The following is a 27438-nucleotide window of genomic DNA, read 5'->3' on the forward strand; positions in this document are numbered from 1 at the left end:
GGGAGATATAGCAGCTGTACCCAATATATAGAAAAAAAAATGTAAAGAGGCAGCCAAAATGGGGAGACAAAGAAACATATCCCAAATGAAAAAACAGAAGTCTCCAGAAAAAAAGAACTAAATGAAATGGTGGAAAACAAACTACTAAAACAATGGTCATAAAGATGCTCAAGGAACATAGTAAGAACTTCAACAGCATAAAAAAGGACATAGAAACCATTAAAACTAAACAGTCAGAAGTGAAGAATACAATAACTAAAGTGAAAACTACAATAACTTAAGTGAAAAATACACTAAAAGGAATCAACAGCAGACTAGATGAAGCAGTGGATTGAATGAGTGATTTGGAAGACAAGATAGCAAAAAACACCAAATTAGAGAAGTAAAATGGAAAAAAGAAAAGAAAAAAAAATGAGGATAGTTTAAGGGACCTTTGGAACAACATGAAACATAACAACATTGCATCACAGAGGATACCAGAAGGAGAACAGAGAAAGCAAGGGATTGAGAGCCCATTTGGAGAAATAATGACTGAAAACTTCCCTAACCTAGGAAAGGAAAAAGACATGCCAAGTCCAGGAAGAGAAGAGAATCCCAAAGAAGATGAATCCAAAGAGACCCACACCAAGACACATCATAATTTAAATGGCAAAGATTAAGAACAAAGATAAAATTTTTTCAAAAATATTTATTTATTTTTAGAAAGAGGGGAAGGGAGGAAGAAAGAGAGGAAGAGAAACATTGATCAGTTGCCCCTTGCATGACGCCAAGGGGTGACCCAGCCCACAACCCAGGCATTTGAAGTGACATGGAATAGAACCAGTGACCTTTTGGTTTGCAGGATGACACTCAACTCACTTAGCCACACCAGTCAGGGCCAAAGAGAGAATCTTAAAAGCTGCCAAAAAAAATAAAAGACAGTTACCTACAAGGGAGCTCCCATAAGACTGTAGCTGATTTCTCCATAGAAACTCTGCAGGCCAGAAGGGACTGGCATGAGATATTCAAAGTGATAAAAATCAAGGTTATATACCAAAGGACCTACAGCAAAGCTATCATTTAGAATCAAAGACCATATAAAGAGCTTCCCAGAAAAGAAGGAGGTAAAAGAGTTCATCACCACCAAACCAGTATTACAAGAAATGTTCAAGGGTCTTCTTTAAGAAGAAACATAAAGATCAAAAATATGAATAATAAATGGCGATAAATACATATCTATCAATCATTACTGTAAGTACAAATAGATTAAATGCTCCATTCAAAAGACATAAAGTGGCTGAATGGATAACAAAACAAAACTTTTACATATGCTGTCTATAAGATACTCACTTCAGATTGAAAGATACACACAGACTGAAAATAAAGGGATTGGAAAAAGATATTTCATGAAAATGGAAAGAAAACGGAACAAAAAAGCTGGAGTGGCAGTCCTAATACCAGACAAAATAGACTTTGAAACAAAAACTATAACAATAGACAAAGAAGGACCCAACAATTCCACTTCTGGGTATTTATTTATTCACAGAAACCCATAACATTAATTCAAAAACACACATGCATCCGTATGTTCATTGCAGCATTACTTACAATAAATATAGTGAAGATATGGAAGCAACCTAAGTGCCCATCAATAGACAATGGATAAAGAAGATGTGGTACATATATACACTGGACTATATGATTTGGCCTTAAAAAAAAAAAATTCTTGCCATTACGATAACATGGATGCCGATAAGCCACAAGTGGCTCAGGAAGGTTATGAATGCAGCCCAACACAAAATCATAAATTTACTTAAAACATTATAAGATTTTTTTGTAATTACACATCTCAATGTATTTAATGTGTGGCCCAGGACAACTCTTCTTCTTCCAATGCAGCTCAGAGACACCAAAAGGTTGGATACCCCTGATCCTAAAGGGTATTGTGCTGAGAGTATAGACTGAGACAGGCAAATACCATATGATTTCATTTATAGGTGGAATCTAAATAACAAAATAAATTAACAAAACAGAAACAAACTCATAAACAAAGAGAACATTTTGATGGTTGCTAAACGGGTGGGGGGTACGGAACTGGGTGAAAATGGTGAAGAGATTAAGAAGCACAAACTGGTAGTTACAAAATAGTCATGGGGATATAAACTATAGAATAGGGAATATAGCTCTGACTGGTGTGGCTCAGTGGGTTGAGTGCCGTCCCATAAACCAAAAGGTTACCAGTTCAATTCCTGGTCAAGGCACATGCCTGGGTTGCAGGCCAGGTCACCGGCTGGGGGGCATGTGAGAGGCAACCAACTGATGTTCTCTCGCACTTCGATGTTTCTCACCTTTTTTGCCTCCCTTCTCCACTCTCTAAAAATAAATAAAAATCTTTAAAAAAATAGGGACTATAGTCAATAACATTGTAATAACTATGAATGCAGCAGATGGGTACTAGACTTATTGGAATGATCACTTTGTACATTATATAAATGTCCAATCACAGGGTTGTACACTTGAAACTACTATAAGATTGTACTTCAGCTATAACTGAAAATAAAAAAATTATTTTTAAAAAGGCAACAGTGTAATTTCTTCAACCCCGAACAGGTTTTGTAAAGGCATGAAATATTTTGAACAGGGCTCTCCAAATAAAATCAAGGACTCAATGCTGGTCTGTACCCTGTTTCTATGTTTGGAATTCCTGTCAATGTCATAATTGTAAGAATATATTTTCTAATATCTCATTCTTGGGAATATTTACTGAGCAGATTAGGTACAAGTCCTGTCCTATCCTAAGTGGCAGCATACAGTGGAGAACCAGAAAGAAAAAGTCTTGCCTTCCTAGAGCCTGGAGTCAAACAAAATGAATGACTATTGGAATGAATGGATGGTTGAGTACATGCAAGGAGGTAGGCAGGTTAGGATTCATGAAATAAGTGGGTACATATTAATATATTTCACTGCCAAGGTTATTTTTCACACTTGTAACATCTCTGAAGTCAGGGCGTATTTTAATATTAATAGTATCTTAAAATTGCTGACAAGGTGGAAGTAGCCATGGCACAACTGTCATTTCCCTGCACATACATAAATTTGATCACAGCTATTTATTCTATTATCACTTCTACAAAGGTGTCGGCATTGTTGTCACTGTGAACACTCTGTATAACTGCCATTTAAATGGCTTTCAAAATGATTACACTATGATTCAACACTGAAAGATGCTACCATTTATGCACTAAGGCACAGACACAGAGCAATGGGGCATAACTGTTACAGTACTAAAGGAAACATTTGTCTTCATTTGGCATTTCCATATTACCTTGCAAAGCAAAATCCAAATGCTGTACCAGACTGAAGGAAGACACAGAAAATGTTACAGTTTGTCACTAAGATATATGCAAACTGATCTCCTATCAAGCTCTAAGCAAGCTACTCAAGGTACCAGCAGGAAAAAGTAGCAAAACCCACAGAGAAATGAGGAAACTTGAAAGTACTGAGACCAGCGTGACCAAACCATGCAGTGGCATGGAAGACTACTATTAAAGCACCATCTCATAACACGACTGGCAGTATTTTCTCTTTCTTTCTGTATAAAATAAAAGTAATGCTATACAACTGATGGCATTTGAGATTTGATAACACATGGAAATAAAGATAGTTTGCTATGTAATTTAGAGGTTTTATAAATATAAGAGAATACAGAGTGAAAATTTGTTGATATAGTTTTAAGTAAAAAAAGGCATTTGTACAAACCCAACTTTACGCAAACTGTGTGGTATCAATAATTTGGTAAAATTTTGTAAATCACTACTCATTTTAAAGAAGTCTACTTCACTCTATCCCAACCATGTTTGTAGTACATTTTCCAGCCTTGCACCAGAGTGTGACAATGAGCATACCTCATACTCTACTTTCCCAGTTTTAATTAGTGCTTCTCCAATTACAGGCAGTTTAGAGATGTTGGGTGGGAGATACTGGGACTGTCTTCTAAACTTAAACCCAAGCAATGCTACAGGGTGAAATGCATTGAGTGAAATAATTTGACAGGAGAGTCCACTTGAAATCCCAAAGCACACATATGGGACTTTGAGATTCTTGGCACTGGAGAAATATGAGCAAAATGCCAACTGCAAGGATATGTTTCCAAGCATATGGTCACAGCTCAGAAATGCATTTATTCCTTTTGGGCTTAGTATTGTCAGTCATTCTGGAACCAGAGAGAGTTGAAAACGATACCAAGAGTAAGAACACGCACACATACATACACACATCCCCAGAGGAGGGAAATAGTAAAACAATGGCTGTAGGTTATAGTAGCAGACACAAATGCTTTAAGGGTAGCTTCAAAACTTACTATGTCACAACCGTGACAGCAGTTTCTGATACTGTTCAGCCAAATATCAACTAAATGTAAAAGCAAGTAATGAAGTCAGAAATAGGTGTGTGGCCACATACATCACAAAACAACATGTAAAACAGTTTGTATATGGTGAGCACATATCTTCATTAGTGTTGACAACAGACTACAGCACACGCATGGCATGTCACACTATGGAGAAGGCTGCTTCTTGCTCCCAGGGCCCTAAATTAGTTTCCTTTCTAGTCAACAGAGGACAATCAAGGGAGTCCCTAGACTAGTACTACCTTCTCCAGTGACTTTGTTTCAGTCTTTCCTTTCATGTAGGCTGGCCTCTGTCAGGAATTCTCTGACAGTTGTATGGGAGGACGAGCGTGCCAGTGTGAGCACTGAAGGGATGTGTTGTTTCCAACTAGCGGGGTGTACATAAACGTGCAAACCTAAAATAGACTTGATGACTGTGAGGGGAGAGACTGCTCTGTGTTTGCTTGTGAGGGAAAAACTAGGTTACCTGTCTTTGCAATCAGCTTATCTGAAAGGGCAAGATGCTTATGTCTGTAGATGTCCTTCTGATTTACATGCTGAAGACTCAGGGTGTAAGAGAGTCTGGGAGTCCCTGATGTCACCCCTTAATGAGGAAAACACCTCCTGGGCACAATGGTGGGTTCCCAGAAGGGGAACATATTCTATAAAAGGGTCTGGTCAAGGAAGCTAGTAGACACTGTCTATGCTGTCATATTAAGATTTCCTATTATAACACAGAAGAGTCTCTCTCAAAAGAGGCTGGGAGATAGCATACAGTAGAGCATGGACAGGTAGTTAAACCAATCAAGGTTCAAATCCCACCCCATATACTTTTCATATAGTCTTGGGAAAAAATACATAAACTTTTAAACTCTAAAATGGAGAAATTAAAAATACCTTATCAGAGTGACTGTAAGAATTAAAGTAATAAATCAACAGAGACAAGAGGGAAGGGGGGGCAGGGAAAGGGAAGGGAAGGGGAAAGTCAAGGAACATATAGCAAGGACTCATGGACAAAACCAAAGGGGAAGAGCTGAGGGAGGGAAGGTGGGAGGGGGCAAGGGAAAGAGGTGGGGGGAAGGCAGAGACAAATGTATTTAAAAAGTAAATAAATTAATTAAAAAAAATTAAAGTAATAATATATGTAAAACACCTAGTAATGTATCTGGCAAATAGAATGTGCTCAATATATGAACACTGTTCTGTCACCACTGACTGAGGAAGCTTCCTTCTCTTTATGATGTAAATGTTCTTACAGAAATGATAGTACCTGGTGTGGGGATAAACCATATGGACCACAAAAACATGTTGATGTCTTTGGCCAAGGGTGTCTCCAGGGGCACAAAAGTTGGTATTATGAAGTTGTCTAATGGTCTGACTATGTCTTGGTAAAAAATAAAGTAACTGTGAGAATTCACATGTAATCAGAATGGTATCAGATTGGTCAGAATTAGACAGAATTCAACATATATTTCCTGAGAGCTGCTCATTTCAAACCCATGCCATTCCTGCTCCCTGAACTTCTTTGTGTTCCTACAACCTTGTGTAAAACTCATTCTGGCTCTAATTATTTCTCTGTATTAGAGAAAATTTTGTAAAGTAGATAATCCCCACCTAATAATCTTGTTTTGAAAGTTGAAACTTTCTCCTATGTTCAAATAGGTGTGCATGCCCTTTATTCGTTGTTACCACCTGTCACCGTGAAAGCTGGACCACAATTTCCCTTCCCTTTCGAGTTCTTCACAAGAGCCAGTACTCAGGGAAAGCCTGTTGCTGGCATGTTGCAATAAGAAAATATTCAAGACGCAGCAGAAGTAATCACTGGCACTTTGGACGCACCGGTGATTGGGGGTTTTAATTAGAAGGTAAGGTAGATAGACACATTTTTAAAGCTCTGCCAGCTTAGACCTTAACAGAGCCCATTATAGAGGGAGAGAACATGGGACAACCCCTATTCTCTCCCCCTACCCATTGACTACCTGCTGCACTGCTTTCAAGCAACAGCTACAGTGGTCCCCAAGGGGGTTCCCACAGATGAATTTCCTCAAGGAACAGCCTGGGTCAGGAGTTTGCTCGTGTCAGATGGCTTGCGCCCCGGCAGGCAGGGGGAGCTGCCTCAAAAGCTCAGGCCTCGGGGACACGAGTCTGACTCCCTGAGACTCAGCATCAAACTTTCTCCTGAACAAAACCTCTTTCAAACCACAGGGGGGCAGGAAGAGTACGGACGATGGAGAATGCCGCCAGCTGCTGCCGGGAGGCAGCCCACCCCCGCCTCTGCTCTCTCCTTCCTCAACCGGGCAGCCGCCCCTACGCGTAGCCCCGCCCAGCCCCCGCCCAGCCCCCGCCCAGCCCCCGCCCAGCCGCCGGCCCAGCCCTGGCCCCGAAGCCCTGCGCCGCTCGGAGTCACGCTCGGTGTTCCGGCTAGGGGACGAATGGGGGCGCTACCTTAGGAAGAAGCCAGGACTCCAGCGCTCAAGGAGACCCGCAGCATCGCCGGGACGCCGTCGTCGTCACCGCAGGTGGCTGCTTGGCAGGGGTCTACAGGGTCCGGGAGCCGCCGCCGCCGCCGCAGCAGCCAGAGCCGCTCTCGCTCCCCACGCTGCGCTCAGCTGGCTGAGCCCCGGCTCAGCTGCCCGGCGACTGCCACTGTCAAGTGGAGCCCCGCCCCCTGTGCGCCGGGACTGGCTGTCGGCATCTTTGGCCCCACCCCCGCACCTCTCCCTCCACTTCGGTGCGCGCGCCGCCTTAGAGGGTCCCCGGCTGGGCGAGGCTTCCTGTGGGCGCGGCGCTGAGCCTCTGGCTAGAGCTCTGAAGGGTACTTCTCTTAGACTGAAAGGAAGGAAAAAGAGACCGAAAGAGAAGAAACAGAGAACACAGCTTTGCTAGGGCAGGACAGCTACCGCAGTTCTGCCGTGCAATCTCAGTTATATAGACGCATTTATTAAGAGAACCCAGGGAAGCCTGCGGAGGACGGGTGTTGGAATTGTAGCCACAGGCTGTTTCTGTTTTGTTCTTGCTGGTTGCATTTCATTTCTGTTTGAGTTTTTCTGGTTTGTTTTTGTAGATCTTCTACACTATTTTTAAAATTTTATTTGTCACGGTTCACACTCAATATTATATTAGTCTCAGGTGTACAGCATTGTGGTTAGGTAATCATATAACTTACCAAGTGATTTCCCCACCCGCACCCCCGTAAATCTGGCACCATACATTATTGCCTGTATTCCTTATGCTGTACTTTACACCCCTGAGACTATTTTGTCACTGCCAATTTGTACAATACTTCTTAATCCCTTCCCCTTTTTCACCCAGTCTCCCAATCTCCCTCCCATCTGGCAACCATTAGTATGTTTGTCCTCTGTATCTATGAGCCTTTTCTGTTTTGTTTGTTCATTTATTTTGTTCTTTAGATTGGTGTCCTAACCTGAACGTGCCCTCACACACAGTGAAGAAAGTAAATTTAGTTCAACATGTGTCCAAGGTCACAGAGTAGGAGGTTGATTCCATGCTTGTAAACGAGATCAAAGCTGCCTCAGATTTTATATCAGTCATTAGAGACATGATTCTAATACTTGATACTCTGAATACATGTAAGAAGATTAAAAATCCAGAGAGACAGGAAGTAGGTTAGTGGTTGCTAGGGAGTGAGGGGGAATGAGGAGTGACTGCTAATGGGTAGGGGTTTCTTTTGGGGGTAATGAGAATGTTCTACAACTTGATGGTGGTTATAGATGCACAGCTCTTCATATACTGAAAGCTACTGAATTGTGCACTTTAACTAAGTGAACTTTATGGTATGTGACTCGTATCTCAAAGAGCTTATAGAAATACATAGAGAGTGAGATCTCTTTGGGAAAACCTACATAAGCACATAGTTTCAGTATGTCACAATTCCATTCTTTGTAGACAGAAAATTATGTGCATACACCCATTCATTCATTCACTCATCCAATAAACCATGTCCATCTTTACCAGATACTCTTAAGGGGAACAAAGATTAATAATACATGATCTGCCCTGGCCGGTGTGGCTCAGTTGGTTGGGTGTCATCCCACGCACGGAAGGGTTGCCAGCCTGTTGGATTCTGAGCTTGGGGCACATGACTGGGTTCGGTCCCCTGGGGCCTGTACAGAAGGCAACTAATCGATGTTTCTCTTTCACATTGATGTTTCTTACCCTCTTTTTCTCCCTCCCCCTATCTCTAAAATAAAAAATGTTTTTTTAAGTACATAATCTGTTGATAGCCTATTGAGGGGTCAGTCATTATAATACAAGAAGGTGCCTATTACTCCAAGGGACGTAAGCAAAGTGCTACATTTAGGGTACTAGGACCTGAGGAAGACCCTTAGCATCAGTCATGGAAGGAGTATAGTGTTTGTTCTATTTTAGCAATGGCTGGTGTGGCCCAGTGTAAAAGATCTGACAGAAAGTGAAGTTGGTCTGTTACTAACAAGACAAAATATCACCTTGGATCAGAGCTCAGTTCAAGAGGGGCAGTTGAATCTTGAATTGAAAATTTAAATTGCTCTGGGTCTTTCCAACCCCTGGTATAGTGCGTGATTTTGGTGAATGGTTTCAATCTAAACCTGTAATAGGGTACAGACATGGGTCCCCTAATAATAGGGGAACACACCCCACAACCCTGCCTTCAGGCAGGATTAGGGAGCACAGGAGGGAGCAGGAGGAGTGCCCACAATGCAGAAATTACGGCACTTAAGACATGTTACATAAGAAAGGCAAGTTAACAGCCCATGCCTTCCTGAAAGGAAGATCTCTGAAGCAACAGAATTGTGTACATGACTATGAGAATGTGCAATGACTTGTGATACAGCCATGGAGGTGGATGCCCTCCCCGGATGCCTGTATGTCACTGGGAACTCTTGCCCTGACCAAAAATGGAAGCCAAAAGAGGGTCAAAGACACTGGGAAGCTGACACTAAATGGCCAACACTAACACATCATAGGAAGAGCTGGATATTAGATCACGCAAAAAGGTCTGAGCTGAGCATTTAAAGTTGGAGTGGGAGGTCTGAAAGTCAGGGAGTCAGCCTCAAAGTCTGCAGAGAGATCTGCAGAGAGGTCAACCACAGGGTCTGCAGAGAGTTCTACAGAGAAGGCTGCCATAAGGTCGGGAGGTCTGCCTGGAAGTTTGCCTGAAAGCCTGCCAGAAAGTCTGCCTGAAGAAGATGGCAGCAGAGCTGGTGGTGTTGCTGCAGGGACCTGCCTGACCACCCAGACTACTAAGAGATGTATGAAGCTGACCTGTGACAGAGAATGCTGAGTTACAGACTTCTGCTTTTCTGAAAGAGGATACCTCTGAGAGGTGTATTCTGAAGCTGGCCTCGTTTGCAAAGGGAGGCTGGACTATTTGTTTATGGGTGTTTTTAAAGGGCCCAGGATTTAATGGCAGAAATCCGTCATTATACTAAATCTGTATAATCTTTAAATAAACAATCCCCTTCCTTTTTCATTAAACTCTTGCTGTTGGGAGTCACACTGCATGGCAGTAGGCAATCAAATCTCACAGCTGTTCCAGAATACCATTGGCTGGTTCTGTAACAAACCCAGTTTCATCATCTTGTAAAGGAACAATAGTGTCATTAATTGACCTTCATTTCTGGTACACAAAGTGCTTTCCGGAATACTCTCCTCAGAAGCTGGACAAGTGAGGGGATGAGCTCAAAGCTTAATGGCCTCTAAGTGATAGAGCTGGGACAGACCTCCATTTCCTGGCTCTGGGCCCCATGTTCTTGACATTATCAGCCTTTTGCTCTGTGAAGCTACCTTAAGCATGGAAAGAACTCAGGAGCTAAATGAAACTGGTTTTCTCAGTTGGAGTTGATCTTTTTGATTGGGAAGTAGGAATATGATAGGCCCTAAGGCAAAACAAAACAAAAACTCCACATAGTTACTGATCTCCTTAGCTACTCAGCTGGATCTGTGCAGAAAAATCCTGGAATCTGGGCTTTATAGGAAAGTGGCTCTGCCATTTGAAAGCTGGAAGCTACCTACTTATATTGTCAGTGCACAATTGTCAGCATACTTACAGTGCTGTCCTTTTCCTTTCCTTCCTCCCTCATGAGGCTGTGAACACCTTTTGAAAGCTGATCCTGTGCTTTGTTGATTTCCTTACTTTCCCTCCCCCAACTTGAATCTTCGTCCAACCCCACTCAGCCCTTTCTCCAACCTCTTCCAGTTTTCAGAACCTAGGACCCAGTAGTCCCTCAACAAATTTTTGTAAAGGGTTTTATCTTCAAAAAGGGAATCATTTTTTCAATACTAATAGTTTATAGTGCTGACATACATTGTAAAGCTTGAATTTTAATTGGCCCATGTAGTGTGTACACTCTAGAAGTTTTGGGATTCTATTGCAACAATATTGGATATATATACTTTGTACTTTAATAAGCTGTGAATTGAACTCTAAATCTAAATGCCTGTAATCTAAAAGTCTCAATCTAGAAAAGCGCAATGGTAATATTTTAACAGTAAAAAACTAAGCACTTGAAAACAGAATCATTTTAATACTATAAAATTATTTTATCTCTGAAGAGATAATTTACTAATGGCTTTAAAGGTCTTTAAAATATTCTCTAAGTCTTCCTTGTTTTTTTTCTCATTTCCTCCTTTTAGGCTCATTTTAATTTTTTATAGGATTCTGATATTTAATTAACACCTCACCATTACAATTCCCTTTTTCATAAATTTCTGTAAAAAGAAAATAGGGAATCTAAAAGGAGGAGGAGAGATAATTTCCCTGGAGTCTAAAGACTGGAGAAAACTGAATAGGTGGCCATAGCCACTCCTCTTACAAGAGCAGATGTTGTACCTTCCAAAGGAGCTATTATGTGTTGAAAGAAATGAGATAATGAAAACAAACAAGATCCCTGGCTGGTATGACTCGGTGAATTGAGTACCAACTTGTAAACCTAAAGGTCACTGGTTCAATTCCCTGTCAGGGCACATGTCTGGATTGCGGGCCAGGTCCCTAGTGGCAGGTGTGCGAGAGGCAACCGATTAATGTTTCTCTCCGTCATTGATGTTTTCCACTCTTTCTCTCTCCCTTCTCCTCTTTCTGAAATAAATGAAATCCTTTTTTTTAAGAAGAAACTACTTTGTAAATGTTATCAAATATCATCATCACCAGCCAGATAGACCCCTAGATAAGTATTATTTACTAATAAAAGTAAAAATAAACAAACATGACAATTTTCTAAATATATCCAGAAAAAAATATTTTGAGGGAAAAGACTGACTTAATTGGGCCACACATGATGTTGTGTGGGAAACAGAAAGTGGCCTGTTCGATGGGCTCAATTGGCTATCAGCTGTTAATTCTGGCCCACAACCAGGGCTTTGTAGCCTTCTCAAGCTGGCCTGCTCTTTTCCAGGCCACAGGGCAGAGAGTTACTGGGACGTGTCTACTGTCCCTTTGGATGTTTATGGGACCTGCTACTACTAGTGAAAAGCCAACTGAAGATAGGACAAGAGGAGGAACCAAATTGCTTCCCTGCTGAGCAGTCTGCCAGATCCTGGTGTTTTGAATGAGACAACCACAAGTTTTTTGCTGTTCTAGGGAAATACACTCACCTTATGGTGGAATTTCTGGAAGGATAACATCAGATAATGACTACAAAATAAGTAACCTGGTCAAAAAGAACAATTTTGTAAGGAATGGAAATGTTACGATTATGAAGTTTTTAAATATAATCCTACAATTACATATGCTAAAAAATTAATAGTGGAGACTACTCTGTAGCTGAAACATGAACACTTAATTCTGTCTGGATGATCAGAGAAGGCATGATGATGGAGGTGGGGTTTGAGCCATGAGAAAGGAACAGTACTGTGAGAATGAGAAAGGAAGGAACATTACCTGTTGAGTAAACAGTACTTGGAAATTCCCAGGGTGTAAAAATGTGTACAGTCTCAGAAAAAAAAGAAAGCTGCCTTGTTATGGATAAAATGTGGAGGGAGTGCATGGTTCTTTTCATCTTAACTGCTTATATATTCTCTGCCTTTGTATATTTGCACATTCCCCACTTCCATCTCCAGGAAAATAGACATATATTTAAGAGAGAAAAGAAACAGGTTCAAAGTAAGTTAGTTGTTACCATAAAGAATAAGAAAATAAAATTTTTCATATTATATGAAAAGAAGGTCAAACATGATATATAATTATTCAGAATAAACCATTAGAAAAGGCTTTTCAATAGAATATAGTCATCTCAAAGGAACTTACTGTTTTGACATTTAACTGGAAAGACATCCAAAAATTTAAGCTAAGATTATAGCCCTTGCTTTTCTTTCAGAAGACTTCATGATGATTATTCAGAGAAATTGATGTTTGCAGTTCCAGTTACCTGCAAATGATAATAAAATAAAACAAAACCCAATGGATGTGTGTACATAAAGGAGATTGAGATTGAAATAATTTCTATCTTTTTAATAGATGAAACATTTTCTTGATGTAGCCAGACTCTCAAAAATAAACTTTAATCATTCTTTTTTATTTCATAACTCTCTTTTTGCTTACTAGACTAGTTAAAATGGTTCCATTTCTTTACCTTTTTTTTGTGTGTGTGTGTGTCTTGGCATGTAAGAATTATATTTTTTGGCACTGGGAGTGGCTGAGAAGGAAATTATCAGATGTTAATCTTTTGAGAATGGTAAAGAAAGACAGGAAAAGATAAAATTTAAATCCAGTTTTTAAAACAGAAAGATGTAGTTTCTATGAAATTACTGATGAGTTTGAAGAGGATTGTGAGTGAGGGCCTCGACCATTATTTAAAGTCTGGATGTGTGCATCTAATAAAAAGTAATGACCACTGGAATCCAGCATAAATTATTGAAAAATAAGTCATGTCAAATTAATATTCTGAGTTCCCCCAAGTAACATTGGTAGGTCTGAAATAGAGAACAAAAAGAAAATGGAAGAAAAGGTTAAAAAAGGGTCAGTTCTTTGAAAAGTTAAATAACATGGACAAATTCCTACCTATCTAACCATGGAAAAAGAGAAAGGACCCAAAACAAAAAAATTTTATAAACGAAAAGGAGGAGTTACAACTGATAGCGCAAAATTCAAAGGATCACAAGAAGCAACTATGAACAACTAAATGTAACAAAATAGAAAACCTGGAAGAAATGAGGAAAATTCTTAGAAATGTGGAACTATCAAGTCTACATCAGGAAGAAAAAAAATCTGAATAGTAAACAAATTGAATCAGTAAGCAAAAATTTTCCAGTGAAGGAAAGACTAGGACTAGATGGTTTCACTGATTAAAAAGAAAAAACTATTAGATCGAATCAAAGTAAAGTTGTAGGATACAAAATAAATATACAAAAATCAATAACATTTCTATACACTAACAATAAATTTTCAAAAATAATAAAGAAATTGATCCCATTTACAAAGTCTCAAAGAACAGTAAAATAATTGGGAATAAATTTAAATAAGAAGGTGAAAGATCTCTACTCTGAAAACTACAAGACATTGAAAGAAATTTTAAAAACACACAAATAGCCCTGGCTGGTGTGGCTCAGTGGATTGTGTGTCAGCCTGCGAACCAAAGGGTTGCCAGTTTGATTCCCATTCAGGGCACATGTCTGGGTTGCAGGCCAGGTCCCCAGTAGGGGGCATGTGAGAGGCAACCACACACTGATGTTTCTCTCCATCTCTTTCTCCCTCCCTTCCCCTCTGTCTAAAAATAAATAAAATCTTTAAAACACACATACACACACAAAAATAAATGGAAAGGACTCATCTGTTCATAGGCTGGAAGAATTAATATTGTTAAATGTTAATACTACCAAAAGCCATCTATAGAGTCTATGTAATCCCTATCAAGATTCCAATGGCAGTTATTAATGAAGTAGAAAAAAAATTATATGGAACCACAAAACATGTTTATTCAGATTATCTGATTCTTCCTGATTCAGTTTTGGAAGATTGTATGTTTTTAGGGATTTATCCATTTCATTCAGATTGTCTAATTTGTCGGCATACAATTGTTCATAATATTTTCTTATCATCCTTTGTATTTCTGTGTGGTCAGTTGTTACATCTCCTCTTTCATTTCTGATTTTACTTATTTGGACCTTCTCTCTTTTTTTTGGCGGGGGTGGGTGGGTGCCGATTAAGTGTTTGTCAATCTTATTTATCTTTTCACAGGACAACCTCTTGGTTTCATTGATCTTTTGTAGTGTTTTTTTAAAGACTCTATTTTGTTTGTTTCTGCTCTGATATTTATTATTTCCTTCCTTCTGTTCTTTTTGGACTTTGTTGTGCTTTCTCAAGTTTCTTTAAGTATAAAGTTGGATTGTTTATTTGAGATATTTCTTGTTTCTTGAGATGGGCCTGTAATGCTCTGAATTTCCCTCTTAGGACTGCTTTCACTGTATCCCATGAATTTTAGCTTGTTGTGTTCTCATTTTCATTTGTTTCAAGGTATCTTTTGATTTCTTCCTTGATCTCATTGTTAACCCATTCATTGTATAATAGCATGTTTTTAGCCTCCATGTCTTTGTGTGTTTTTCAGGGTTTTTTTCCTTGTGATTGATTTCTAGTTTCATACCATTATGGTCAGAGAAGATGCTTTATATGATTTCAATCTTCTTAAATTTATTGAGACTTGTTTTGTGTCCTAACATGTAGTCTATTCCAGATGATATTCCATGTACATTTGAAAAGAATGTATATTCTACTGCTTTGGGGTGAAATGCTCTAAAACTATCCATTACATCCATCTGCTCTAGTGTGTCATTTAAGGCTGCCCTTTCCTTGTTGATTTATTGTTTGGAAGATTTATCTGCTCATGTCAATATCCCCTACTACAGCTGTATTACTGTTGTTCTCTTTCTTTATGTCCATCAATATTTGCTTTATATATTTAGATGCTCCTATGTTGGGTGCATAAAAGTTTACAAACGGAATATCTTCTTGTTGGATTGCTCCTTTTATCATCATGTAGTGTCCTTCTTTTCTTCTTTTTCTCTTATTAAAAGCTTTGTTCTGAAGCCTATTTTGTCATATATTAGTATTGCTACCCCAGCTTTTTTCTAAATTTCCATTTGCACTAAATATCTTTTTCCATCCCTTTACTTGTAGTCTGTGTGTACCTTTTGTTCTGAGGTGGGTCTCTGCAGACAGCATATATATGACTATTGGTTTTTTTTAAAATGCTAAGTGTTCTTTATTTGACATTATACACAAATCACACTAAAATGCCTTTCATTAAGTGAAAGGCAACAGTTTAGATGCAGAAAATTTTAATTAAATTTGCATAGTTAAGACCAATAGAATAAAATAGGCACCCCCAGCTTATCTTTAACCCTTACTTCTTAACAGGCTAATGATCACAATTTGAAACACAAGTGAGTCTTGCTGCTCTAAGAGATAGTAAAGGGATTTCCCCAGTATTTAAACATAATAATATAACCAGTTATATAAATCTAAATATAAAATTAATTGACTATAAGTTTTGAGATGGCATTCACCATCTCTGTTAAAAGTTGAACATTACAAATCAAATCCAAACATATTTTTAGAAGAGGAAAATAGTGATTGCATTTGTGGAACTGAAATTATCATTAAAGTTCAAAAAACTGACCATATTCATTTAACCACGAGCCAATCTTATATAAATCAGGACTGCCCAAAGGAAATGTTCTATCAGCTATTCAAGTTCTTACTTCTAGCATATAGATCAATTTAAATATGGTACACATAAAAAAAGTCATGAGACATTTGTAATTAATAAGACAGTAGCCAACTATTACCCATTATAAGCTTTTTTTGAGATAAACTATCAAGTCTTTCCTCTTCTATCCTTTTCTTAATGCCAGTGAAGACCATTTTTGTTCCAGGCATATAATTCTGGGGATTCTCCAAATACTCTGTCAATGTAACCTCTCCCCAAGTGATGCCTTTGTTCATGTTGGCCTCTGTGTAAGAAAATTCAGGGGCTTAACCTCTCTTTCACCTTAACAGACTATGGAGATTTGGCCCAGTCTTTCATGCTTGCTTCCCTTTTCTACAATACAACACTGGTCATACTTCTAAACAAAAATCTTCTTGCTCTTCTCAAAATCACCCATTTTTAAATTGCTCTTTTATCGCCCTTAACGCAGAGGATCCCTCTCTCAAGCCAGATGTTGTGCTCTCTCTGGGCCTTGTTTTCTTATCCATTCAGCTACCCTATGTCTTTTGATTTGAGCATTTACATATATTTAAAGTGATTACTGATAGGTACATATTTATTATCATTGTATTAACTACGCTCATCTGTTTTTGCTTATGTTTTTTCTTCTTAAAGCAGGCCCTTTAACATGTCTTATAATACTGGTTTGATGGTTATGAACTCTGTTAGCTTCTTCATGTCTGGGAAGCTCTTTATTTCTCCTTCAATATTAAGTGATAACTTTACTGTGGAGAGCGATCTTGGTTGTAGGTCTTTGCTTTTCCATTTCATCACTTTGAATATTTCAATTCCTTCTGGCCTGAAATGTTTCTGTTGAGAAATCAACCAACAGTCTTATGAGAGGGAGCTCCCATGTAGGTTATTAACTCTCTTTCTGTTGTGGCTTTTACAATTCTCTCTTTGTCCTTAGCCTTTGCCATTTTAATTATGTGTCTTGGTGTGGGCTACTTTGGATTCATTTTATTTGAGACTCTGTGCTTCCTGGACTTGTATATATTTTTCCTTCATCAGGTTAAGAAAGCATTCTGTCATTATTTCTTCAAAGGTTCAAAGGTTCTTGATCCTTGCTCTCTCTCTTCTCCTTCTGGTATTCCTATGATGTAGATGTTGTTACATTTCATGTTGTCCCAAAGGTCTCTTAAACTATTCTTATTTTTTAAATTCTTTTTCTTCCCTTGCTGGTGTGGCTCAGTGGATTGAGCACTGGCCTGCGAACCAAAGGGTCACCAGTTCGATTCCCAGTCAGGGAACATGCTTGGGTTGTGGGCCAGGTCCCTGTTAGGGGGTGCATGAGAGGCAACCACACATTGATGTTTTTCTTCCTCTCATTTCCCCTCCCCTCTCCTCTGTCTAAAAATAAATAAATAAAAGCTTTAAAAAATTAAAAAATACAATTCTTTTTCTTTTTGCTGCTCTAATTGGTTGTTTTTTTCCTACTTTGTCTTCCAAATCATTGATTTAGTTCTCTGATTCAGCCAACCTACTTTTTATCCCTTCTAGTGTATTCTTCATTTCAGGTACTGTATTCTTTATTTCTTACTGGTCCTTTTTTATGGTTTCTATATCCTTTTTCATGCTGTTAAGCATCCTTATAACCATTAGTATGTCTGTATTTGATAAATTTCTTGCCTCCATTTCATTTAGCTCTTTTTCTAGAGATTTCTTCTATTCGTTCATTTGTGGTCTATTCCTTTGTCTCCCCATTTTGTCTGCCTCTTTGTGTTTGTTTGTATGTATTAGATAGATTTGCCATGATTCCCAGTTTTTGTGGGGTGACCTAAGGTAGTAGGTGTCCTGTGGGACCTTGTGGCACAGTCTCATTGATCACCTGAGCTGGGTGCTCCAGAAATGTCCCTTATGTGGATTATGTGAGCCCTGCTGTTGTAATTGAGTCTTGATTGCTATTGGCTCATTTGTGGATGAGATCAGCTCTGGCTGGCTAACTGTGAGGCTCAACCCTGGTCACAACATGGAAGCTGCTTTGCAGGTTTTGACCACACAAAGTGGACCTCACCTCAACAAGGTTTGATGCCTGCTGAGATCTCTTTTTGCATGTGCTGTTTGTGAAGATTTTTGGCTCCTACTCTGATGTTGTGTGAAGTTGCCCACTGGTTATGTTTGTTCTGGGCTGCTTGGGAGGGACTCTGGTTCAGACCAATGTCAAATGTTGCCTGTGACTGGCCTTGGGCAATCTATTTGGAGCTACAGGCGATCCACAGTTTGTGGCTGTTTCTGCTGGGCCTGAGTGTACACAGGAAGGACCAAGCTGTGCACTAAAGCTGACTTTTACCAACAATGGACTCAGGGACAGGTCAGCAAAAGTTCCAAGGTAGCTTGAGATCTGCCTCCACCTGCTTCCACTTGCAAGCTGCTTGTAAGGTTTAGTAAATGAAAGAGCCTCTGACTCCACTCTTCAGCATAAGCTCTACAGGGTGGGGCAAGATGGAGCTTAGAAGATGGGACTATTGCTTTTCCCCAGGCTGATGTCACATAGAAGGGAGTGCTCCATCCAAGAAAGATAACATCTGGGTATAGGAAAATGACTCAGCACAGGAATTCTGGTATCTGTCTCTTCAGCCCTCTCCCCAGAGTTACCCAGACTCTGCTCATGCATCTCTAGTCTACTTTTCCCTCCTTCTGCTGGAGCCCAGAGTGAGTGGCTGCAAACAAAATTGTGTCCATTGGCCCTTTAACAGGCCGCCTATACCTCTAGAGAACTCCTGTCTTTCCCTGACTTACATAAACCCTGTTGTTTCTACAGCCAAATGTTATGTGAGAACCTCTTTCCAGTTCTGGTGTTCTGGCTGGAGAGCCCAGCTTGGAATTTAGACCCCACAGTTCTCAGGGGAAACCCCCTGCAGCTGAGATATCCCTTTAGAACCTCAGCTGTCACCTGTGGGAGCGGGACCAACCCTTTCTGTGTTTCTGCCCTTCCTACCAGTCCTGATGTAACTTATCCTGTAAATTCTTGGGTATAAGACTTCTCTTCAGCATTAATTAAAAAACTCCCAACAAACAAAATTTTTGGGCTGGATAGCTTCACAGGTGGATTTTACCAAACATTCAAAGAATTAAGAGCTAACCTTCTCAAACTATTCCAAAAAATTCAAGAGAAGGAAATACTCTCAAGCTCATTTTATGAGGCTAGCATTATTCTAATTCTAAAACCATATAATTATACTAGATAGAAAGAAAATTATAGGCAATATCCCTGATGAACATAGATGCAAAAATCCTTAACAAAATATTAGCAAACTGGATCCAGCAATACATTAAAATGACCACACACAATGATCAAGTGGGATTTACTCTGGAGAAACAAGATTGGCACAATATCTATGATCAATAAATGTGATATACCACATAATGAAATGAAGGACAAATACCACATGGTCATACCAGTATATGAAGAAAAGTAATTTGATAAAATCCAGCACTCGTTTATGATAAAAACTCTCAGCAAAGTTGGAAACAGAGGGAACATATATATCAACATAATAAATGTCAGATGTGACAAACCCACAGCCGACATCATACTCAGTAGGCAAAAAGTACAAGAATTTTCCTTAAGATTAGGAACAAACAGGAATGTCTGCTTTCACCTCTCTTAGTCAACACAATACTAGAAGTCCTAGCCATAGCAATCAAGCAGGAAGAAGAAATAAAAATCATCCAAATTGAAAAGAAAGAAGTAAAACTGTCGTTATTTTCAAATGATTTGCTACTCTAATGATTTCTCTCTTTCTCTCTCTCTCTCTCTCTCACACACACACACACACACACACACAACTACTATAGCTGATAAATGAATTCAGTAAAGTAGAAAGATATTAAATGAACATCCACAAATAAATTGTATTTTTATACACCAATGATGCAATAGTAGAAAGGGAAACTAAGAAAACAATCCCAATCAAAGTTGCTTCAAAAGAATAAAATACCTAAAAATAAACCTAACCAAGGATGTAAAAGAACTGTACTTGGGAAATTAGAAGACACTGAAGAAAGAAGTTGAAAGGGATACAAATAGTGGAAGCATATACCATGTTCAATGATAAGAAGGATTAACATTATTAAAATGTCTATACTACCCAAAGAAATGTATAGATTCAATGCAATTCCTATCAAGATACCAATGCTATTTTTTACAGAACTAGAACAAATATTCCAAAAATTTGTATAGAACCACCAAAGACTCAAAATATCAACAGTAATCTTGACAAAAAAAGAACAAAGTTGGAGGAATCAGTCTATATCAAACTATACTACAAGACCATAGTAATCAAAACAGCATGGTACAGGCATAAAACAGACATTCAGATCAATAGAACAGAATAAAGAACCCAGAAATAAATTGACCACCTTTGTCAATTAATGTTTGACAAAGGAAACAAAAACATGCAATGGAGTAAAGATGATCTAGTCAATAAATGCTTTTGGGAATATTGGACAGACGCATGCAAAAAATGAAACTAGACCACCTTATTACACCATACACAAGAATAAGCTCAAACTGGATTAAAAACTCAAATGTTATACTTGAAACCATAACAATCCTGGAAGGAAACAGGCAGTAAAATCTCAGAGATTTCCCTTAGCAGTGTGTTTTCTGCTATATCTTCTCAGGCAAGGTAAATAAAAGAAAAAATAAACAAGTGGGTCTACATCAAACTAAAAAGTTTTTGCACAGCAAAGGAAACCATCAGCAAAAGGAGAAGACAACTCCCTGAATGGGAGAACATATTCCCCAATGATACATCTGATAAGGAGTTAATATCCAAAATTTTAAAGCACTTACAAAACTCAACACCAGAAAAAAAAATTCCAGAGACAAGAGGGATGGAGGGAGAGGGGGATGGGGGAAAAGGAAGGGAATGGGAGGGTCAGGGAACGTGTAACAAGGTCTCATGGACAAAACCAAAGGGGAAGGATTGAGGGAGGGAAGGGAGAGGGGGCAGGGGAAGGTGGTGGGGGGAAGGCAGAGACAAATGTATTTGAAAAAATAAAGAAAATAAATTAAATGAAAAAAAAAATGGGCAGAAGACCTGAAGAGACACTTCTCCAAACAAGACATGCAGATGGCTCATAGACATATAAAAAGATGCTCAATGCCACTAAACATCAGAAATGCAAATTAAAATAATGAGATAGCACCTCACACCTGTGTGAATGGCTATCATCAATAAATCAACAAACAACAGGTGTTGGTAAAGTGTGGAGAAAAGTGCACCCTTGTGCACTGTTAGTGGGAATGCAGATTTCTGCAGCCACTGTGGAAAGTAGTATGGAGTTAACTGAATAAATTAAAAATGAAACTGCCTTATGACTCAGTGATTTCACTTCTGGGAATATATCTGAAGCATCCTAAAACACTAATTTGAAAGAATGTATGTATCCTTGTGTTTATTGTAGCATTATTTACAATAGCCAAGATTGGGAGACAGCACAAGTGTCAATCAGTAGATGAGTGGATGAAAAATTAGTGGTATATTTACATAATGGAATACTATTCAGCAGTGTATTTAAAAAAAAAACAAAAGAAATCTTACCCTTTGCAACAGAACTAGCAAGCAAAATAAAGACAGACTCATAGATAAGAATGCAGGCGGGAATAGGTGCTGGGTCAGGGAGATGTGGAGGGATTGAGCAGAGGAAAAAAAGAGAAAAAAAAACTCATGAATATGGACAATAGTGTGGTGATTGCTGGGGTAGGGAGGGGAAGAAGGTGGAGGGATAAAGGAATAAATGGTAATGGACAGAGACTTGACTTGTAGTGGTAAACATACAATACAGGGTATAGAGGATATGTTGTAGAATTGTGCTCCTGAAACTTACATAATTTTGTTAACTAGTGTCACCCCAATATATTCAATAAAAAGGAAAAACAGATGCTCAACATCACTAGTCATTAGGGAAGTGCAAAGCAAAACCACAGTGATATATCAACTTATACTTATTAGAAATGCTATCATCAATAAGACAATATATTCAGGTGAGTTAAAAATCAATTTGTAAAATCTAAGGAGTTTTAGAAGAAAATACAAAATATTTTTCTTACCCTGAAGTAAAATACTCAAACCCAGAAGCTATAAAGTAAAATATTGACATTATGACTCTATTAAACATTTAAGATTATACAGTAATATACATATAAAAAAGTTAAACTCACCTGAATGTTTTTTGCATAATTAGTGAAATAGGGCTCTATATACATTTTATTTCAAGTTATAGTGGTCCATGCACTTTACTTGTTGAATAAGCCTTATTTTCTCCATTGACTTGAAATATCAATTTTATCAATATATTATGTTTTTAGATATATACATTTGTTTCTAGAATGGTCATTTTATTTCATTGATCTACTTGATTATTTCTGTGCTGGTATCATGTTCATCAAAATAAGAAGCTTCTTCATGGCTAAAGAAAATACAAGCAAAATGAAAAAGGAACCAACCATATGGGAAAACATATTTGCCAATGAAACCTCAGACAAGGGTTTGATCTCCATAATATATAAAGGACTCACACAACTCCACTCCAGGAGGACAAACAATCCAATTAAAAAATGGGGAGAGGACCTGAACAGATACTTCTCCAAAGAGGACATGCACAGGGCCCAGAGACATATGAAAGGATGCTCAGCATCACTAGCCATCAGAGAAATGCAAATTAAAACCACAATGAGATACCACTTTACACTAGTCAGAATGGCCAGCATAAACAAATCAACAAACAACAAGTGTTGGTGAGGTGGAGAAAGGGGAACCCTAGTCCACTGTTGGTGGGAATGCAGACTGGTGCAGCCACTGTGGAAACAGTTTGGAATTTCCTCAAAAAGCTAAAAATGGAACTGACTTTTGACTCAGCAATTCCACTGCTGGGACTATACCCTAAGAATCCCAAAACACCAATTCAAAAGAACCTATGCACCCCAATATTCATAGCAGCACAATTTACAATAACCAAGTGCTGGAAGCAACCTAAGTGCCTATCAATAAATGAGTGGATCAAAAAACTATGATACATTCACACAATGGAATACAACACAGCAGAAAGAAAGAAAGATAGGAAGGAAGGAAGGAAGGAAGGAAGGAAGGAAGGAAGGAAGGAAGGAAGGAAGGAAGGGAAAGAAAGAAAGAAGAAAGAAAGAAAAAGAAAGAGAAAGAAAGAGCTACTTCCCTTTACAACAGCATGGATGGAACTGAAGAGCATTATACTAAGCAAAATAAGCCAGGTGGTGAAAGACAAATACCCTATGATCTCACCTATAAGTGGAACCTAATCAACAAACAAACAAGCAAGGAAAATATAACCAGCAACATTGAAAGAAAAAACACATTGACAGTAATGAGAGGGAAAGAAGTAGACGGGTAATGGGGAAAAAAGGGGGGCAGGTCCAATAAAGGAACATGTATAAAGGACCCATGGACAAAGCGAAAGTGGGGAAGGATTGAGGGTGGGAGGTGGGGATGGATGGGGCAGGGGGGGAAATTGGTGGTGGGAAAATGGAGACAAAAGTATTTGGACAATAAAACAAAATTAAAAACAAGTAACAAAACAAAAGAATAAGACAATATACATAATAAATGCCGATGAGGATGTGGAGAAAAACCCTCATGTACTGTTGGTGGGAATGTAAATTTATGCAGCCACTGTGGGAAACAGTATGGAGGATAATCAGAAAATTAAACATAGAACTACCATATGAACCAGCAATTCTACTTCTGGGAATATATCCAAATAAAATAAAAACCCTCAAAAAGATATCTGTAGCCCCATTTTTTATAGCAGCATTATTTATAATAGCAAAGACATGGAAACAACCTGAAGGTCCATCAATGGATGAATGAAGTTTCTCTCTATATATGTATATCCTACCATTTGCAACAATACAGATGAACGTAGAGGGTGTCATGTTAAGTGAAATATGTCATACAAAGAATGACAAATATTGTGTGATCTCACTTATATGAGGAATATATATTTGTGTGTATATACATATATACACACACACACAGACACATGAAAAAGCAAACTCAGAAAAAGAGATCAGACTTGTGGTTACCAGAGGTGGAGGAAATGGGGAGGGGAAATTTGTGGAACATGGCCAAAAGATATAAACTTCTAGTTATAAGATAAACAGGTACATGGTATGTAATGCACAGCATGATGACTCTACCTAACACTATTGAATGACATATAGGAAAGTTAAGAGAGTAGATCTTAAGAGCTGTCATCACAAGGAGAAAATGTTTTTCTTTTCTTTTTATTTTATCTCTATGAGAAGATGGATGTTACTTGAACCAACTGTGGTAATAATTTTTCTATCTATCTATCTATCTATCTATCTATCTATCTATCTATCTATGATAAACCATCATGCTGTATGCCTTAAACTTACACAGTGATGTATGTCTATTATTTCTCAATTAAAATTGAAAAAAAGTTACTTGAAATTTTTACAAAAAACTGTACAAAAATGAAAGGAATTTATCACCTAGAAGTTGAAGGTGAATGTTGCCAGTCACAAGGGACTGTACTCAGAATGGTCATGCAGGGGCACACACTCCTTTCTACAAGTTATTCCCTTATCTCCAGGTTGTTTGCATGGTTGAGGATGAGTCACAATAAGTCACAGTCATCATGCTGGCAGGAAAGGAAAAAAAAGTGTAAAGGAGCAAGTACTCATTGATGGGTTTTGTTGAATGCATACACCTATGCAAGCTCTACCCCAATTAAGAAACAGAACTTCAGGTGTTAACTTCTATTTTTAATTAGTTGTTTTCGTGAAAATAATTTACCTTTGAATTGATGAATAACATTAAGCCAAGAGGAATAACAATTGTGTTGGATAACATGATGATAATAATCTATATGTACCTTATGAATCTATACGCACCTTAGGTTATATCCTAATTATTAAAGTCTGTGTACTTCAATAAGATATTTGCTTAGGTCTTTGTGATGTATTTCTAGACAAAGAAATGATCTGAATAAATTTAGTAGGGGTTTATGTAAGCCTTGCACTTGAATTCCAAAGTCAACTTTTGCAAAAAAAGATAAAACCACACAAAACAAATATATAGCTTAATAAACTGTATAAGAAAACTCTTGTAACTTTTGCATGTAGCCATGCAAATCAAGAAAGAGAACATTTCCAATCCCCAGGAATCCCCATCCTTGTGTCTATTGCAATATCACTCCTTCACATCTGCCATTAAGTAACCACTAGCCTGATTTTTATAGTAATTACTACCTTGCACTTCTTTATTGTTTTATTGCCTAAATATTAAACACTGTAATTTTGTCTTGCCCATTTTATAATTTAATAAGTCTCTTTTAATCTGCAGGTTCTTCTGACATTATTATATTTTCTTTACAGTGAGTAGCAGAACTGGAGTTTCTTGATCTGGAGAATTTCTGACAGTCTGTATCATGTTAACTGCATAGCACTCAATGTGCAGTTTAAGTTCCCCTGTCCTTATCTTCTTCACATTGGTATCTGGCTTCAGATAGTTGATCAGACTTAGGTATGATTCCTTTTGCAAAGTGGTGGTAGGATTCTTTCAGCAGGAAGCACATATTATCTAATTGTTTCTCTTTTCATGGTTTTGGGTACTATTTATTGATACTTAGTGCCTAAATCTGTTCATGCATTAAGGATTTTCAAAATGGTAAGACTCTATTTCAGTCATTTCTGCTTCATTTTATACTAGTATTACTTTTCAAAAGATACATTCCCCCTAATCTACTATTTGATTATCTAGTGGTCCAGTTCATCTAACTGAAACAGAATAAATTCTTGCTTCCAGCTTTTTTTTTTCCTTACCAGTTTTCAAGATAATTGTCTTTCTAACACCCTCCAAAGGTGACTAATTTCTTTAATGCCAGCAGAAACATGTTTATAATGTTAAGCAAATATTTTAATAGATGAAGAGTTAGGGAGTCTCCAATCTAAACCTGCACCATTTGGGAGTCCCTAAGACCATGCTTAGGTCTGACAATTCACTAGAAGGAATTTCTGAGTCTTCGTGTTATTGCACCTTAGGTTATATCCTAATTAATAAAGTATGTGTACTTCAATAAGATATTTGCTTAGGTCTTTGTGATGTATTTCTCACAAATACATCACAAAGACAAAGACAAAGAGAATATGTGTATAACACTATTATATTAGTTATAGTTAGAAGAATAACCTTACTCAAATTGAACTCTCTAGAAGCTGTTATACTTACAGTTACAGGATATTACCTTGATAGGATGCACACTAAAATCAACCGAGGGTCAGAGTCTAAGACATCTCCATACATACATCTTCTGTATGTCCTCTCCCAGTGGAGTCCTGGAGAGGACTAGCATCTCTCAAAAACAATGTGTGCATTGCCAATCAGGAAATCTCACTTGAACCTTGGTGTCTGGAGTTTTTGTTGGGACTTGTTCACATAGACCGGCCATAGAGCTGGCCTTAGCATCCAGCCCCTCCAAAGGTGGAGCTGACATTACATAAGCCAAACCCTCAACCCTAAATCACAGTATTAAGCTAATGCAACCCAATGTCCCCAGATAAGCAGATACTTTAATCAGGCAGGACAGTCCAAAAGCATAAAGATGACTTTCCAGGAGCAGAGGGCAAAGATGAGATCTTTCTTTGGGTATGGCTAATTTTTTTACTACACAATATGCTTTGATTCATTGCAATTCCTGTTATTAAAGCTAAAATATTTGACCAAGTGGATCTCTTTAAGTTGGTTCTTGAGTCCCTATGAGAAGATTTAGTGAACTTGGGAAGCTTCCTTGGTAACATGCTCCAAGCATATCTGGCTTCTTTTAGAATAAACATTTCAAAGCCAGTCTATATGCTAGAAAAGTTCATTGCTGTAGAGTGGGTTATTGTTTCTAAGGATTTTAAAAGGACAGAGTTAAACTGATATATATTCTACATAGTATATATCATTATGTAGATCAATACTTTATGAGTATCATACTAATATTTACAATTGAAGTACAGTACTACAAGGCTTTTCCCTCACTTCTTTCTTATTATACCTACATATTCTTTTTATACTCTGAAAATTCTGGTTCTCAAAGACCAACACAGGGGATGTTAGAACTATAATATCCCCTAATATTGATGTATTTTTATTTATACACACACACACACACACACACAACAGAATAATAATACTGATAGCATTGCCCTAATGTGATTACTGAAAGCAGCTAGAATGTTATCCTATATGCTCTCTCCAGTCTCCCCACAGACTGCTTATATTTACTCTATTTACAATGAAGGAGTTTATAACCTCTTCTTCCCTGTTAGACATTATGTAGTTTTAGTTCTGTAAGAAACTACAAGTATAATGTTCACAGTCA

The 27438-nt window shown here is 38.1% G+C and overlaps 1 protein-coding gene and 2 pseudogenes across 1 annotated transcript in view; all 3 read right to left on the minus strand.

Annotated features, from left to right (window-relative positions):
- FRY (FRY microtubule binding protein) overlaps positions 1 to 6863 on the minus strand; it is a 557210-nt gene extending 550347 nt beyond the window's left edge. The window contains exon 1 of the mRNA XM_054577105.1: positions 6812 to 6863. The gene's annotated coding sequence lies outside the window, so the exon portion shown is untranslated. The remainder of the gene's footprint in view (positions 1 to 6811) is intronic.
- Positions 1 to 27438, minus strand: part of LOC129073477 (translation machinery-associated protein 16-like) — a 291011-nt pseudogene that overhangs the window by 252292 nt on the left and 11281 nt on the right.
- On the minus strand, positions 7112 to 16462 carry LOC129073449 (cytochrome c-like; annotated as a pseudogene).

Source organism: Pteronotus mesoamericanus, unplaced genomic scaffold (assembly GCF_021234165.1).
Source record: "Pteronotus mesoamericanus isolate MK-2021 breed Mesoamerican mustached bat unplaced genomic scaffold, CSHL_Meso_final contig_41, whole genome shotgun sequence".
Taxonomy (NCBI): Eukaryota; Metazoa; Chordata; class Mammalia; order Chiroptera; family Mormoopidae; genus Pteronotus; species Pteronotus mesoamericanus.